The sequence below is a fragment of the Mizuhopecten yessoensis genome, unplaced genomic scaffold, assembly GCF_002113885.1.
Source record: "Mizuhopecten yessoensis strain PY_sf001 unplaced genomic scaffold, ASM211388v2 scaffold1011, whole genome shotgun sequence".
NCBI classification, from domain to species: domain Eukaryota; kingdom Metazoa; phylum Mollusca; class Bivalvia; order Pectinida; family Pectinidae; genus Mizuhopecten; species Mizuhopecten yessoensis.
The window spans coordinates 11414-27468 of NW_018403833.1; positions in this window are offsets into that span (position 1 = coordinate 11414).

Below are 16055 nucleotides of genomic sequence, written 5' to 3' on the forward strand. Positions count from 1 at the left end.
TATAATTGGATTGTAACTATATATGTGAGATTGTTCGGGGGGAATTAAATACTATTTTGTGAAAATGAAAACTCCAATACAATTTTAGCCAAGTGAATTGATTTGTGAGTATAAATTTATGAAATTTATACGACAGCACTTTTTCTGATATTTCAGGTGATAGTAAGTTGACAAGTATCAAAGTTAATAACTTATAGGTCTACATATTTGAAAACTGCAATAAATCTTGTAGTGATTATAGATAATGGAAACTAATGAGCCATATGAAACTATTAGCGTGTATAAATAAATGTGTAGGCAAATGAGCTGATTTAGTGTGTAAAATGACAACATTTTTTATAGTATTTCAGTTAATGCAATTCAAAAGATATCGATGCATTTACAATGAAATATTTTGGTGGCAAAAACAGAATATGGAAACACTTTGGCGCTATTAGCCAAATGAAATGTCTTTTGCTGTCGAATAATTATTTTATTTCAAATATTTGAATGTAACTAAACTTTGTATGAGTGTTTTTTTTGTGTTAATTTTTTTTCTCTATCTCTTTTTTTATAAATAACGGAGACGTTTTGTACGTGGAAGAGGTACGATGATTTTCTTTTATTTAATAACAATTGAAATTAATAATCACATCTCATACATCACACCACTAAGTACATTACTTGGAATATTAATGTACTTCACCTTGCAGATTGTAGAATAATGTATGTATATGTAAATACCTATGTCCGTTGGTTTCTTATTTTAAAACCATGTAACTATATCTGTGAAAATGGGTTGTTAGCAATTTTATTTAAAAAATCATTTTGATTCACATATTTGTCAAAAACACATACCCAAAAGGCAACTTTTTAATTCTCAATATTAGTTAATGTGATAAGAACTTAACATTAGAAGCTGTATATAAGCCAAGTTGTACAGATGTTAATTTTTACAATCAACTTGAATTATGTGAGAACACATCTATCATTATAGATGGGGATTGGAATGCACCACAAAACTATGTTGAAGATACAAAACAAATGTTTAAGTAGGAACAATGTAATGAATCACGATAAAATCATAGATATTATGGAAACTTGTGATCTCATAGATATTTGGCGAAAGCAAAATCCGGATATACACCTATATATACTTGGCATGGTCCAAATAGGAAACAAGCAAGATTAGATTATTTTGTAGAATCTTCAGATTTGGCTACATTTTTCATTAAGAGTGGGATAGGTATTAGCTACAGGTCAGACCATTGTCCAATATCAATAGTAATTAGATTCATCAAACAAGTAAGGGGTAAGGGAACATGGAAATGTAACAATTGTTTTTTGAGAGATGAAGAATATGTAAAGATAATAATAGAATGTATAAATGAAGTAATTGATCAATCTGCAGAAAAAGTCCTACAGTAGACGACACGGAATTATGAACATTTAATATAAGTGACTGTTTATTATGGGAGACGAAAAAATTTACAATAAGGGGAAAGACTATTGCCTATTCTGCAAAGAAAAAAGGTAAAAGGATCAAGAAGAAAAATAATTAGAGAAAAGAAACAATACAAAAAGCAGAGAACAGACAATTAGATCTTATCGGGGAATTGGAAAATGAATTGAAATTAATCGGGGAAAGGAAAATAAATGGTATTATCTTAAGAGCAAAATTAAGGTGAAAAGTAGAAAGGCAGAAAAGTTCTAAATATTTTTGCAATCTGGAGAAAAGACATTTTCAGGAAAACTCATCCCTAGACTTATAAAGGAAAATGGACAGGAAGTTTTATTATGCACATTTATACACCAAGAAAACATTAGACAATAATCAACATGTATTTTTTGATGCCACAAATCCATATATATATATAAACAAATTGTAAGATGCACTAAGTAATCAATTAGAAGGTGAATTAGAGTATCGTGAATGTCTTTTTCTCTGTAAAACAATATGAAAAATGATAAATCGCCAGCATTGATGAATTTTACCATTTTTTCTAGGCAGATATACATATGTTGTATACGCTCTTTAAACCAGGCACATGCAGATGGTCAATTTTCAATTTCGCGACGACGTGGTATGATTATCTGTATCTCTAAGGAAGGAAGTCAAATTATTTCTGAAAAACTAGAGGCCCATAACCCTGTAAATGTTTATTACAAAATAACCTCATCTGTTATTTCAAACAGAATTTAAAAAGTATTATATATCCTCATTAGTGATACACAAAAAAAAGTTTTTTTTAAAAAGAAGATATATTAATGAATGTACTAGACTAATCGCAGATCTGATAGAATATAAAGAACGAAATAATATTTCAAGACTTCTTTACCGATTGACTTTGAAAAGGCATTTGGCTCTTTAGAATTTAATTTATCCTTGATTCTCTACATTTTTATGGTTTTGGGGCCATCCATTATTCAATGGATAAAATCTTTTTACAATAATAGATCATGTTGTATTATAAAAAAAAAGGCCATTGTTCAGAATTTTTAAATGTGCATCGTGGAGTACATGTAAGGCAGGGGGACCCTGACAGTCCATATATATTCATTTTATGTGTAGAATTACTCAGCTCAGCTTAGAAAGGTAGTCATGATATCGATTGCATTATAATTAATAACTCATCAAATTAATTAATCAATTTGCATATGACGCTTCTTTTACGTTACCAGATGATCCAGGTTCCCTTGAAACAACCTTAAATATTTTGGAAGATTTCGCAAAAGTATCAGGACTAAAATGAACTTTGAAAAAACTCAGGCGGTATGGATTGGGGCTTGTTTGGAATTCTACCAGAAAGAAATGTATCATAGATACATCAGGGCATTTTTAAACTACTTATAGAAAACGAATATTTTTGAAGATAGATATATTGAAAAATTAAGATCTGTTCAGATTTTATTGAAAGATTGGTCCTTCCGAAACCTATCATACACGTACTTAGGAAGAGTAAGTGTTATACGAACTCTAGCATTGCCTATTTTTATCCAGACATTTACTGTTCTTCCTGACCCCACATCATATATCATAATCAAACTACAGAAATGCCTTTTTCATTTATTGCTGGAATGAAAGCCAGATAAAATCAAGAGAAATGTTATGTATAGCGATTATCATAATTGCGACTAAGCCTGCCAAATGTTCTATTTTTTGTCATGCATTAAAGATGACATGGATAAAAAAGATCATCAACCCCTTAAATCAGGCAGCACAGAAGACGTTAATATTACACAAACTTGATTGTCTTGGTGGTGATACAATTTTTAAAATGACTAAAAACGTATTATCAGAATTGGCAAAAACGTTAATATCTTTTGGAAGGAAGTTTTTATAGTTTGAGCTTCTATGCAAGACAATGTATCCCCTACAACCCCTTAAGGAAATTGCCTCTCAACCCATTTGGTATAATGATATTATTAAAAGTGACAATAAATGTATTTTTTATGAAAACTGGAGTAAGGAAAATGTATTTTTTGTATCTGATTTATTGGAAAATAATATTGTTATGTCTGATGTAGTCTTTTCTCATAGGTATTATATTAATGTGAATTTCATAGATTACTATGGAGTAAGTAATGCCATACCAAAAAATTGAAAAGATATTTTGCAAAATGTAAATGGAAAAATACCTCCAATTACTTGCAAATTAATATACTTTCTCAATACACATAAATAAGTGACCAATTACTTTCATAGTATTCTTGTTAAAACTGTCTAAGGAAAGCCAACAAATATTCAAAGGAAATGGCAAGAAATGCTCCATAGTAATTTAAATGAAGAGACTTGGAAATTGTTCAACTCAGTACCAAGGGAGATTACTGATGATACAAAACTTATAAAGTTTCATTATAAAATAGTGCACAGAATTGTGTATACCAACTCAAAATTAATGAAATGTAAGCTATGTGAAACTAAGAAATGTACATTTTGCACAAATAAAAGAGACATCATTACACATCTATTTTGTCAATGTAGAACAGTCAAAACATTTTGGTTATTGCTGATAGATATGTTAGAAAATAAGTACCAAATTACCGTATCTAGAAACCCAACAGTCTTCATTTTTGGTGTAACAGAAAAAGAACACAGAGATGAAATGTACTTTGTATTTCTTATTTTGAGATACTATATATATTGTGTAAATTAAATAATTCAATTCCAACAATTGCTGAAAGCAAAAAATACAGTAATTATTATAACAACATAGAAGACATGGGTATCCATATCTATCACTACAACAAACAAAGAAAGATAAAAAAAATAATGGAATTTTATCAATCAATTATTCAATTAAGTCTTGTGTGTAGAAAAGTCCAGATTGGAAACAAACTCTCGATCTTGTAATATATTCATAAATTATATCACATTGTACTAGATTCATGTAATATTTAGATTATTTAACGTTTTTGATGTTCATGTTTACCATGTAACACAAAATAATTATGTGTAGAAATGTGATTATGGAAAAAAGCTGAATAAAAAAGAAATTGACTCAACACAAAGTTACTGGACAATTACTAAATTCACAGATAGCAGTTTAGCGACATATGCCTTTTTAAATCAATGCTGTATATACGTTTACATAAAAACGCTATACAGTAGCATACCTGCGTGTGGCACAAGGCCGTGGCTACAACCTATACGCACATGTACGACACCTTCTTCAATCCTATGCGATATACTGTAATTTAGATAAAGGCATCTAGATAAATGTATCGAACCTTAGTCAAATGAGTACAACGTAATAACGCCTTTTACAAAAAATCAAATTACATGACCTTCATTATTACGTTTTGATATGAAAAATATATTAATCATATATGATTAATATATGATTTCCTAATTAACAAATCATAAAGCTTTCTTTCTTCGATTAGATCCAAATAGAACTATCACTCTAATTAAACGCATAATACATATACATTGTGTATTACAAAAAGACAAAGAAACACTTACATTACATCTCTCTGTCCGTCACCTATGAGTCCTCAAACGGTACTAGCGTGATTTATCAGCCCACAAAGAAACACGCGCCAAGACTGACCACCCAAAACGAACCAATGAAAACGCATACACAACTAGACGTAACACTGACCAATGAACAAATGTATGGTATACTAACGTATCAATAAACGTTACGAGCAAAACACCACAATACACCTGTAAACATAACATCACAGCATAGAATACAACACGCGGAAGCTGTAGTTACATTACTCGGACTACGAAATATATACATGGACAATCGGCACGCTATCCCTATTACACTATGACAAAATGAAAGTTTAAGAAGATACCTTTGAAAAAAAGCATAAATCAAGTGTTATAATTGAAAATCATATACACAATTATATCTTTAGTTATCATTAGATTGGGTTCCGCCTTTGAACTAGCTAATGTATCACATTATAACATATATACAACAAGGCAGGCAAACAGTTAACTTGGGAAAATGTTTGATACAATTAGACGACATAACCTTTAAACAGCTATTTAATACAATGGTGAGATCCGCACTTACACAGCAAGTGCGCGAAACAAAATAATCCTAACAAAATATTGAAACATTTGTAAAGGTACAGTGAAGATTATCTCCTGTTTACAAACATACCACTGAGAAAGGACATGTTTAACTTCTTCAAAGAATGAAAAAAATACTTTGGGGATTTTTTTTAATCTTGAAACATTATAAAGAACAAAGGACACTTTAAAACAAAAATTCAAACCAATAAGAAAAATTAATGTCGATACAGAGCTATCAATGTTTCGATATGACTGTCATTAAGTCGTCGACGATAGGAGCCTCCAGTTTAATCTAGACAACTTTTGGAAAAGCAAAGCTTGATAACAAGTAGTGTAAAACTGATATCTGGAGGTAGCTATAACTTGTAACCGTGTGCATTGTTATCTGATAAAACAAGATAGACATTTGTTTGTCCATGTTAATTATATGTCCTATTAAATATTACCCAATGTTTCTGTTTGTATGTAGAAATTGTTATTAAAAAAATCCACATGAAACCGATATGTCTACTTGTTCTTATCAAATAAATAAGCTAGTTCATAACTACATAAATTTGATAAAGAACAATTGTGACTTCCAATGTTTTAAAACCACTAGGTGTCTGTTTAGTGTTATTAATATAACGTGTATTTCTTTTATATGATGTTGATCAAATATGTGTACTTTTAAGTAAAAATGTAGCTTCACCATTTCTCAAGCTCGACCATTTAAACACTTTGGGGCAAAATTTAACCTCAGTTGATAACACACTATATTAGACACTTTGAACACAACAATTTTGAAATGAAAAACATACAAAATTATGGACAGTCGATCTTTTGGAAAATCTTTCATAGCGAGGTTGGAATCCGCTTGATCATACTTAAAATGAGTGTTCCTTAACTGTCGTCACTACAAATAATATGATAACCATGTGAACAGACTGAGGAATAAAGAACAAAACTTCTGTTTTTATCAATAGGTTTCATCTTGTTTTATCGTGGTAAACGCTGAATAAAAAAAGGAATTATATCTAACATTGTGATCAGCATTGCTGTTTAAGTAAAACATCTATAGTCGGTCATCGTATAGCTTCCCTTAAATCTTCAGAAGACTCGTGCCCATTCAGGAAGAAGCACGCAAGACAAAAAAAACGCACACGTGTTTGCACCTACATTTGGTAAATGATTGAGTATGCCGATAATGAAATACACGACATTATACAGCTGTTTCGTCCTCTGGGGGCTGATCGGTAAAACTAGGGGCCAACAAACATGGAAATCCAATTGGTCCACAATATCTGTCCATCAAGAAGCAAGAGTCATATCCCTTCCTTCATTAACATCCCCAGCTATCATATAGATTCTCTTATAAGACGGACAGAAAATGATTTTCATGAGCATACAAAGTATCATGAATAGAAGGACGTTCTATACTTTATAACAAACATCAAATATTACATAAAATATAGCATATCACATGATAACATGTTGTAAACAATCCTATTGTGAAATAAGTACATATATTGGTCACAGGCTGTGACTAATGGACATGTCATTCTTTACAGCGACTATTGTTTTCTTCAAATAAAAATAAAAGAATGAATCTGGAAAATGAATAACCATAATATTGGTTTTGCAAAACGTTTCTTATCAGGTCATTTTTTTCAACTACTGAAACAAGTAGACACACTAGTGCATATTTATTTCAATTCATGTGTTAACATGCTAACAAGCAATATCCTTTGTGTTTTTTCCTTTATTCACTTACGATTGATTTTGTTTCCTGTAGTTATGATCATTTTCAGGGAAATATTAGATCATATGTTTCTCAATGCATGTACGTAAGAAACGAGATTAGGATCCTGTTAAATCAGATAAATTTTTTCTGTGCTCTGAATAGTGGACATTTTGGGAATCCAACGTTTGAAATGACATAACTATCACTATTTTTACCTCACGAATGGAAAAGGGCTTTTGTTGTATTCATCGGAAATTGATGTCAATTCGGTCAGAGCATATAACGTCACCGACTTGCCAAAGTATTTAAGAGAAGGAACCCAATTCAGTCTCTGTATTCACCACTTAATATTTTGTAGTACTTTTGCCATCATAAATAACGCCGGTATATTTTGTTGTATCTAAAATATGTGAGATTATAGATAACTACACAATCGCCCAATATTATCACATGTCAAATCTTTATATGTATTTTACCTAATAATAAATCGTTTAAGAAACTGCCGCGCATCATATTACCGAGAGAGGAGGCGCATTTAATATATTGTCACATCCAACCATTTTGTTTTTGTAGAATGATACGGTCATAATTTAGAATCTCTTCAATCAATGGTTTCACTGAAATACACAGTTTTCTCACGGGTAAATGCTGGGCTGTTTCTATTGAGAGTGATAACACCTTCAAACATTATCGAACAAGTAACAGTTGGGTGACAAGTCTGTGGCAACTCAGCAGTGTTGGCGTATGCTTCCTAGTTACAATTAATTTACAACTGCTATTGTTGACAAACGATAGTGAGCCACATGGTATACGTAATATCGGGAAATCATAAATAAGAGTTTCAACACGTAATATTTGACTGTTTTGTTTTTTTATTGGGAAGTTAGTTATATAATAATTCTCTAAAACTTAATGATAGACACCGAGACACGTTTCTGTGATATTTCTTTGTTGGCCAGCCGGTGAGTGACATGACATATGGTTTAATTACTACTCATCAATGACTTAGGACTTAGTACTTAGGAAATTGTTTCATTGTTATGTAAGGTAAATACAGATTATTGAATATTTGTTGAAAACATTATATGTTCACAACATTTAGTCCATAATTCAACAATTTTAAAGCGATTATTAATTACGTGAATGATTTAGAAAATCATATAAGTGTTATGCTTTTTGCTTAATATAAACGAACCTTTATTTTAACGATTATGGTTCAAATGGATTATTTGCGATGCTATTCTATTTAATAAATAATATAAGCATACACTTGTTACCTGTGTTCGGACAAAAAATGTTCTTCTTTGTAAAGAATCGGATGACTGGCATGTTGTTTAGATCATTAGCGTGAATTTTTAAGATTTAAAGTCTTTATTATCCTGAAATGAAACATTAGGTGACCTGGTACTTTTCAAAGTGCCATCATTCTTTATAACTTGCAAAGCTGTTTTCCAAAATGTGGATTACCCTACCTGATTGTGAACTATTTTACGCTCATTACAAGGGTACATTTGAAGACGCAGTTACCCATTGTATGTTAGACAGAGACTAGTTAGAATAAGTAAAATTGCGGGATACTCTTACCACGAATTGTTTTGAATAAATATATCTTGTCGACCAGGCAGACAGAGATGTCCTGGCCATGTATTCATGACACCGTACTCATGCTCAAGCATGGATTTTGTGCTCATGCCGGCTTTTTTGTTACTTGCTTAAATCATTTAACACGGTAAAAAATAAATTGAAGTAAATTAGAAACAGTATTATGTTTTATGTCTATCCAACATTCTTCCAGAATTATTTACAAAATGTGAATTTATATGAGTTGGACACAGGAACAAGAAATTGGACTTGAGCACATTATCCGAGTTTGAGCATGAACACGGTCTCATCGATACGGGAATAGGATGACAATGTTAAATCGCTCACGTAATTTATCAATTTTCGTTTCATCCTATTTCATCTTATGGCACTTGCACTCACTGTTTTAATCTATATTGTAATATTCATTGTTTTGGGTGAACTAAAGATATGATGATGTGTTCGGACAAATAATCACGGCCTGTTTTATAGTCTGTACTATTCAAGTATTTTGAAAAAAAAACTTTCGTGCGAGAAGAAAAAAAATTGCAGTATCGAGGATGAATCATGCTTGAATCTGTGAAATATAAATTACATTTAACTTTTACTAGGCGAATGGTAGAGGTATCAAGACATGTAAAGGAGAGTGATCAGTTACAAGGGGACATAACTGTTTTCATTTTTATTTCGCGGATCAATGTCCATTGCTTCCGGAATAATGCGCATGCTCAAAACACCAGTGTATTACGCATTTTTCCCATGGTTTATTGCGTTACGCTTATTCGCCTATGTAAATGTCATTACATTTATATCGTAAATAGATGGCCGCGACCAGTGCCAAAACAATCAGATATAACACAGGTACACACAGCTTGTATGTTCAGTGTCGGAAAAGGATGTTTTCGTTTTAGACAACTTATAATTGTGTTGTGTAGTTTCTGTAAACGATCACCAGGGGACTCGCAATCAAAACGTATCTCAAAATCAATTATTGTATTGGAATGAAAGTGCGAATATATCTACAACAGGTTTCATCATTCAACACATAGGACCTCATTAAATATTGGAACCTACCTGATATTGCGATTTTAGTGGGAAAACCACATCGGAAACAAAATCGATAGCGAATGTATACATTAATTGTGACCTACATATATTTCTTCAAAATAGTTCAACCTAACAATACCAAGAAAATAACCATATTTATGACACATTTATGAAGTCAAACATGGTGTTATACAATGCAAGATGACTAAAATGATAAAATCATAATTTTATACCATAACGTTATACATGTACAAGTACGTTTGTCATGAATTTTGTAAAGGCGTGTAGCGTTTATAGAGATGTATTAAAGTCGACCGTATTATATTCTGAGAGAGAGTGCATTCCGTACAGTTAGATGATGGTGGCCCTTTGAACGCGATTTCTTCTGGTAATGCCTAAAGAGGAACTTGCAGTGGAAATGTAAATTTAAGTATATCGATGATATTTAAAAGATCTACATGACTCAGTTTTTTGTACGAAACGTGAATAAATGTAAATAAATTAAAAAGCAAATATTTTAGATAAAATGATTGGAACTGTGTCCACTAGTGATTAACGTACCCTGTATACGTGATTTATACAACGAGCCTCAAAGAGCCCTCTGTAGTCATAATTATACACTAGTTCCGCTTGCATTGAGAAAGAGCAACCACATTGTCCGAGATCATTTATATTACATTAAGCTCCGTGGACATTATTATTCCGTACTCTCCCCTCTCTATCTCTGTGTGTATAACGTCACGCTACCACAATTGGTACACTACCCAAATTGGTACACGGTCAGAAAATTGTTCGAATAGTACTTTAAAATTAAATTTGAGCATTTTCCTTTGACAGTATAACAAAATAGATATTAATCGACATTTCTGCCAAATAGTTTTGTTTTCAGGAACATTTTAAGAGTACACGATGACTTCAAAGTAAACATATCAGAAAACCAGTAAAAACGACGTACGTCGACGAAATTTTGGAGGATTTTCAAGGGGTTAAATATAAGCATGTTTAAATGTTGATTTCTGGTCCTTATATTCGGATAATATAAAAGTGAATATATGCAATTATAGTTCAGTATGGTATCTATAAAAGAAATAACGTTATATTTTGTTGTAATCGGCACATCAACTTGTAGAAATAAAAACAATATCCATAGTCTGTGATATGGTGTACCAATTTGGGTACTATTTACGGCCGAAAAACGGACGAAATCTCACTCCGAGTTTAGCGTTCTATTTTCAAAAATAAATTACTTAGATATAAATCTTTTCCTGAAAATGAACCACCATAGGTAGTCTTTGTCAAGAATCAAGAAACATTCCAGATACAAGATCTGAATTTTCAAAGATCACTAAAAAACTGTCAAAATTGTACCAATTGTTGTAGCGTGACGTTATGTGGTTTGTGAGCGGGGGCGGGGTGAATGAATGAACGCATAAGCGACAACTTGTCATCTAGCTACCTTATTTGCAAAAGGAACTTTAAATGTGTCATCTTGTAATTTTGTTGATTATTTGGTTGTTTTTTCTATGGAAAGGGCTTTATATACGTTTATAGCTTGTGCCCAATCCAGTTGTATTATGGCAATACAAAAAGTTTAACTCAAATACAACGAGTCTTATCTATACACATAAAAATAAGGGTAATTTATTTCGAGGTCAGTCGTTATCAAAGTAAAGTAATACATAAGCATTTAGATATGACTCACTTCCCGTCATGAATTTTGAACCTTTTCACGTGATAACGGGTCAAAATCCATAACGCCTCCCGTGTAGACCACAGAAATCCATAACACATTCCTTGTAGATAACAAACCCGTACCATGTTCACGGGTATCGTAACGCCTTCCTATTTCAAAATGTCACCATAACCACACTCAGCAAGCTTCCGAACAGTGAACGACGACAGGATCCAGGATAAACGCCGACATTCTTCACAGTAAACCCTAACTTGCATTAGGGTATGCAGAAAATATAATTCCCTGAGTTGGTCTGTAATTATTGATGTTCATAATATTTTGGTTTATATGAATTATTTGTGAAAATTTCTGTCTAGCAACTTTAACAATGAAAACCTGTTAATATATATAATGAAACGTACATGCCATACAGCCTTCGGTACTTGAATTGTAACTTTCTATTGTATTTTTCTACAAGTAGAATGTTGACAGAAATAAATATTTCTTACTCACGTTCTCTGTACCCCTTGAATATGTCATAGCAAAATTAAAGAAACAAAGAAAGCTATTTGATTTGTCTCAGTTAAAAAAAAACTAACCAATCGCCAAGTTGATATCTGGCCTTTCAAGATAACAGAGGAGCGACACGCGACTTAAATGCTTTTTTATCGTTACGCGGCCGCAACATTCATCAAAGGATCGAACTAGGCTTCTTGTCCATCAACAAGGCAGCGTACATTTAGTCATGTATTTTGCTATCAAATAGTCGCAAATAATCATCAAATAAAAATTGCTTCCGGTGAGGTTTTCCCACGTAAGTCGCAATATTAGGTAGGTTCCAATTCTAATTGGGTTATTTGTGTTAAATGATGAAATTTGTTGTAGATATCTTCGCACTTCAATTTCAATACAACAATTGATTTTGAGATACGTTTTGATTGCGCGTCACTCTTAATTTTAACAGGCGGGCGAGTACATAACGGTGTACATGATAGAGTCCCTTGGGGATCGTATACAGAAATTATCCAACACAATTATAAGTTGTCTGAAACGAAAACATCCTTTTCCTGCACTGGATCATTCAAGCTATGTGTAACTGTGTTGTATCTGATTGTTTTGGCACTGGTATCGGCCATCTATATACGATATAAATATAATGACTTTTACATAGGCGAACGGAGCGTAACGCAATGAACCCTGGAAGCAATGCGTAATACACAGGTGTATTGCGCATGCGCAGTATTCCAAAAGCAAAGACTTAGGTCCGCGAAACAAAAGCGAAAACAGTTCTTACGAAGCGAACACTTCGCTAATGACGATACGAGCGACCATGATATGCTACATTACTATAAATATTATCATACAACCAAAACCTGACGACCCTATTCGGAACTATTTCACTTCCGAAATGGAGTAACAATTGCGTAATAGCCTCAAAATATTCAATCAGGACTAGAGTACCCCCCTCCCCCATTTTAACGTATTATGTTAATACCGTATAAATACATAAATATATCCAATTCACTTTTTCTTAGGAAATATACATGCATTAGAGTAATATCGGATATTGACACATGTACAGATACAACAGACAAGTACCGGATATCTTGATACAATACCATGGCTGCTCAAAAACTGACGTTGGGGCAAAACAAGATCCTATCTTTATATTACTCGATCTCGGACAGCATGTTCTTACCGATAATGCCTCTTACTTAGTACAGGGTCCTAACAATGTTTTACATTTATTAACACTTACATATAGTCACTAATTGAAATTAACATTCAGGATACTGATATTTAAAACAAATTTAAAGTCTTATTGTTTAAGGAACAAATTAGGTTTACTTATATCAATGACTAATTGTGTTTTATGTGTGGACGTAGTCATAAAATTCGCCGAAAACGTATTCAAAATATACGAATAAATATTTATATAAAATATTGATACGCTAATGAGGATTTCATGACAAAGTCTATAAAAGGATTAATTTACTTAGGTCCATGAAATGAAGATTAATAAGAAATTCACAAGCTAAGTTGTATTTATCTTATATCCACCCATTAGTATATAATGCTAATATCGTTTGGGATAATTGTACAGAACAGTCAAAAACTAATATTAAGTTGAATCTATACATCTAGAAGTTGCAAGGATAATAACAGGTATGCGAAAAGGAATGTCACATGTTAAACTTTTAATGTAGTACTATGCATATACTACATAATGCAGCCCCTACTTACTCAACTGATATAGTTAATCCTATTATTAATCATTTGGAACCAGACATGTATGTTTTACGTAGGAAACGGTATTTTAACATTCCTTTATGAAGATCTAACAATTATATAAATAGTTAATTTCCTCCTACCTTTCGCGAATTGAATGCATTACAACTAGATAATATTAATACCCCATCCATTGATAAATTCAAGGACCTTATTTCAGTATCTAATGACAGTGAACATGAACTGACCCCTATTTGTGAAAGTAGCATGTATAGAAAATGTAATGCTATTACATGTCGACTTAATTATGATTTATGTAAAGATCACTTGAAAGACTATCCTACCTATGACTGTGGCTTTACACAAGAAACTGCACGACACTGTCTTTTTTCTACTGCCCTTAATTTGTTACAGACAAAAAGATTTATCAAGAGAAAACATTCAGAATTATAGACTTCATGATCATTTTAACAGAACACAATACATCTTCAGCACACACTCAGGCATACACACACATAGGGAGATATTAGCCAGGAGGCAATGGACTAGTAGTTAGCACCTGAAAATGCAACTCCTGCGAATTCCCCAAAACATGTATTGATTAATGTATATGCTTAATTGTATTGATTGTACAAATTGTATATCTATGTACCGTAAAGCGCTTTATAGTGACTTATTCTAGCTAGATAGGGCGCTATATCAAATATTGTATATTATTACTATTTAATTGATGCGTACGATTTATTAAGAGAAAGCATTCAGAATGATAGACTTCATGATCACTTTTAATTTATCAGACTATGGCATGGCTATATGCTGTGTGATGATGAAGTAATATCTCAATAACAAAGCATATATTTGTATAACAAAAACACTAGAGGATTTCCTGAAGTTTTCTGGTTTCTTATAACAATAGAAACTTCCTTAATATCTCTGCATTATCATTATTATTATGGTGTATTACAACTTTGTATATGGGTTTTGAGATCCAGCTCTTTTGTTATTGATACGTGTGCAGCTCCGAATTATTTCAACTACTGTTATTACATATAAAATGGAAAATACAAAAATAAAACTATTGTATGTTACAGTAGTATATATAGTTCAGTATAGTTAAGTGTTCAATCTGCCGGCAAGCGCCAAGTTTTTGTGGGTTTAATTGTAACCATGGACTGTGTGGCCTGCAAACTTTTCGATCTGGCTGGCCAAGAATTATCTATTGACAACATTTATTTTTTTAATTCAAGAAATAAATTCTATAGTGATATGCTAGATATATAACCTATGTATATATGTTTATTGTAATTTTCACCTCACAATATAGTTCTCATTTAAAATAATCGTTGATAAGCCTTACGTACATTGACACCTAATTAATTGGCTACTGAAATAAATAATAACCATATAATTACATGTACATGTGTTGCCACCTGTGGATTATTTATATGGAGAGAGCTGACATAGCCCAAACCCTTTGACAATTTAACATCTTTGTCAATAAAATATTTTGAAATTTAATTTTATGACCGGAAGTTATTTTTTACTGGGATAATTTCAAAACAAATTTACCACTCTAAAACACATGTTTAAAATAAGTACATCTTTTAAATTCTATGTATTTAAACACTTGTAAGAACGAACAAAACAAAAGAATGTACAGAAAATGTAAGGTATTGGGTATATGGGTAAAAATATGTAGAATGCGGGACTTATAATCGTGATAGCAGACATAATATATAAATGAAGTATGACAAAGTGACACATATAGAAAGTTTAGAGTTATCGTCCGTATTGTCCATGGTAACCAGGAAACGCCTAAGACATAAGATCACTTTCTCACCAAAACATCGAATATATCACCAATGTCGTGACGTCAGCAGCGAAACAGGTAAGTTACTAAATATTCGTATGGTAAATCATGTTTTCGTTGCCATTCACACTTGTAAATATGTTTCTTGTTTCGATTAATTTGAAAGGAATTCGAAATCAATGGTAAGTTTACACAAACCGAAAGTTGGAACAAAATATTAAGTTTTGTCTAAAAATATGACTTATCATAATCTATCATAATGTTTTGTGATAGTGTTTCTACAATTCAAGTTTAATCAGGCATGTGTTTTTAAGTAAAAGCACTATATTTTAGTGTTTTCATGTTACATTTGTTTCTCTTTAGCCTTTATGATCAGTATCACCTTAAATCGATATACAATCGTACAACAAACGACATATGTAACTTATACAATTTAACTTCCTCTGAACACTGGTCACTCTATTCAGACAGATGCTCTCTTCCC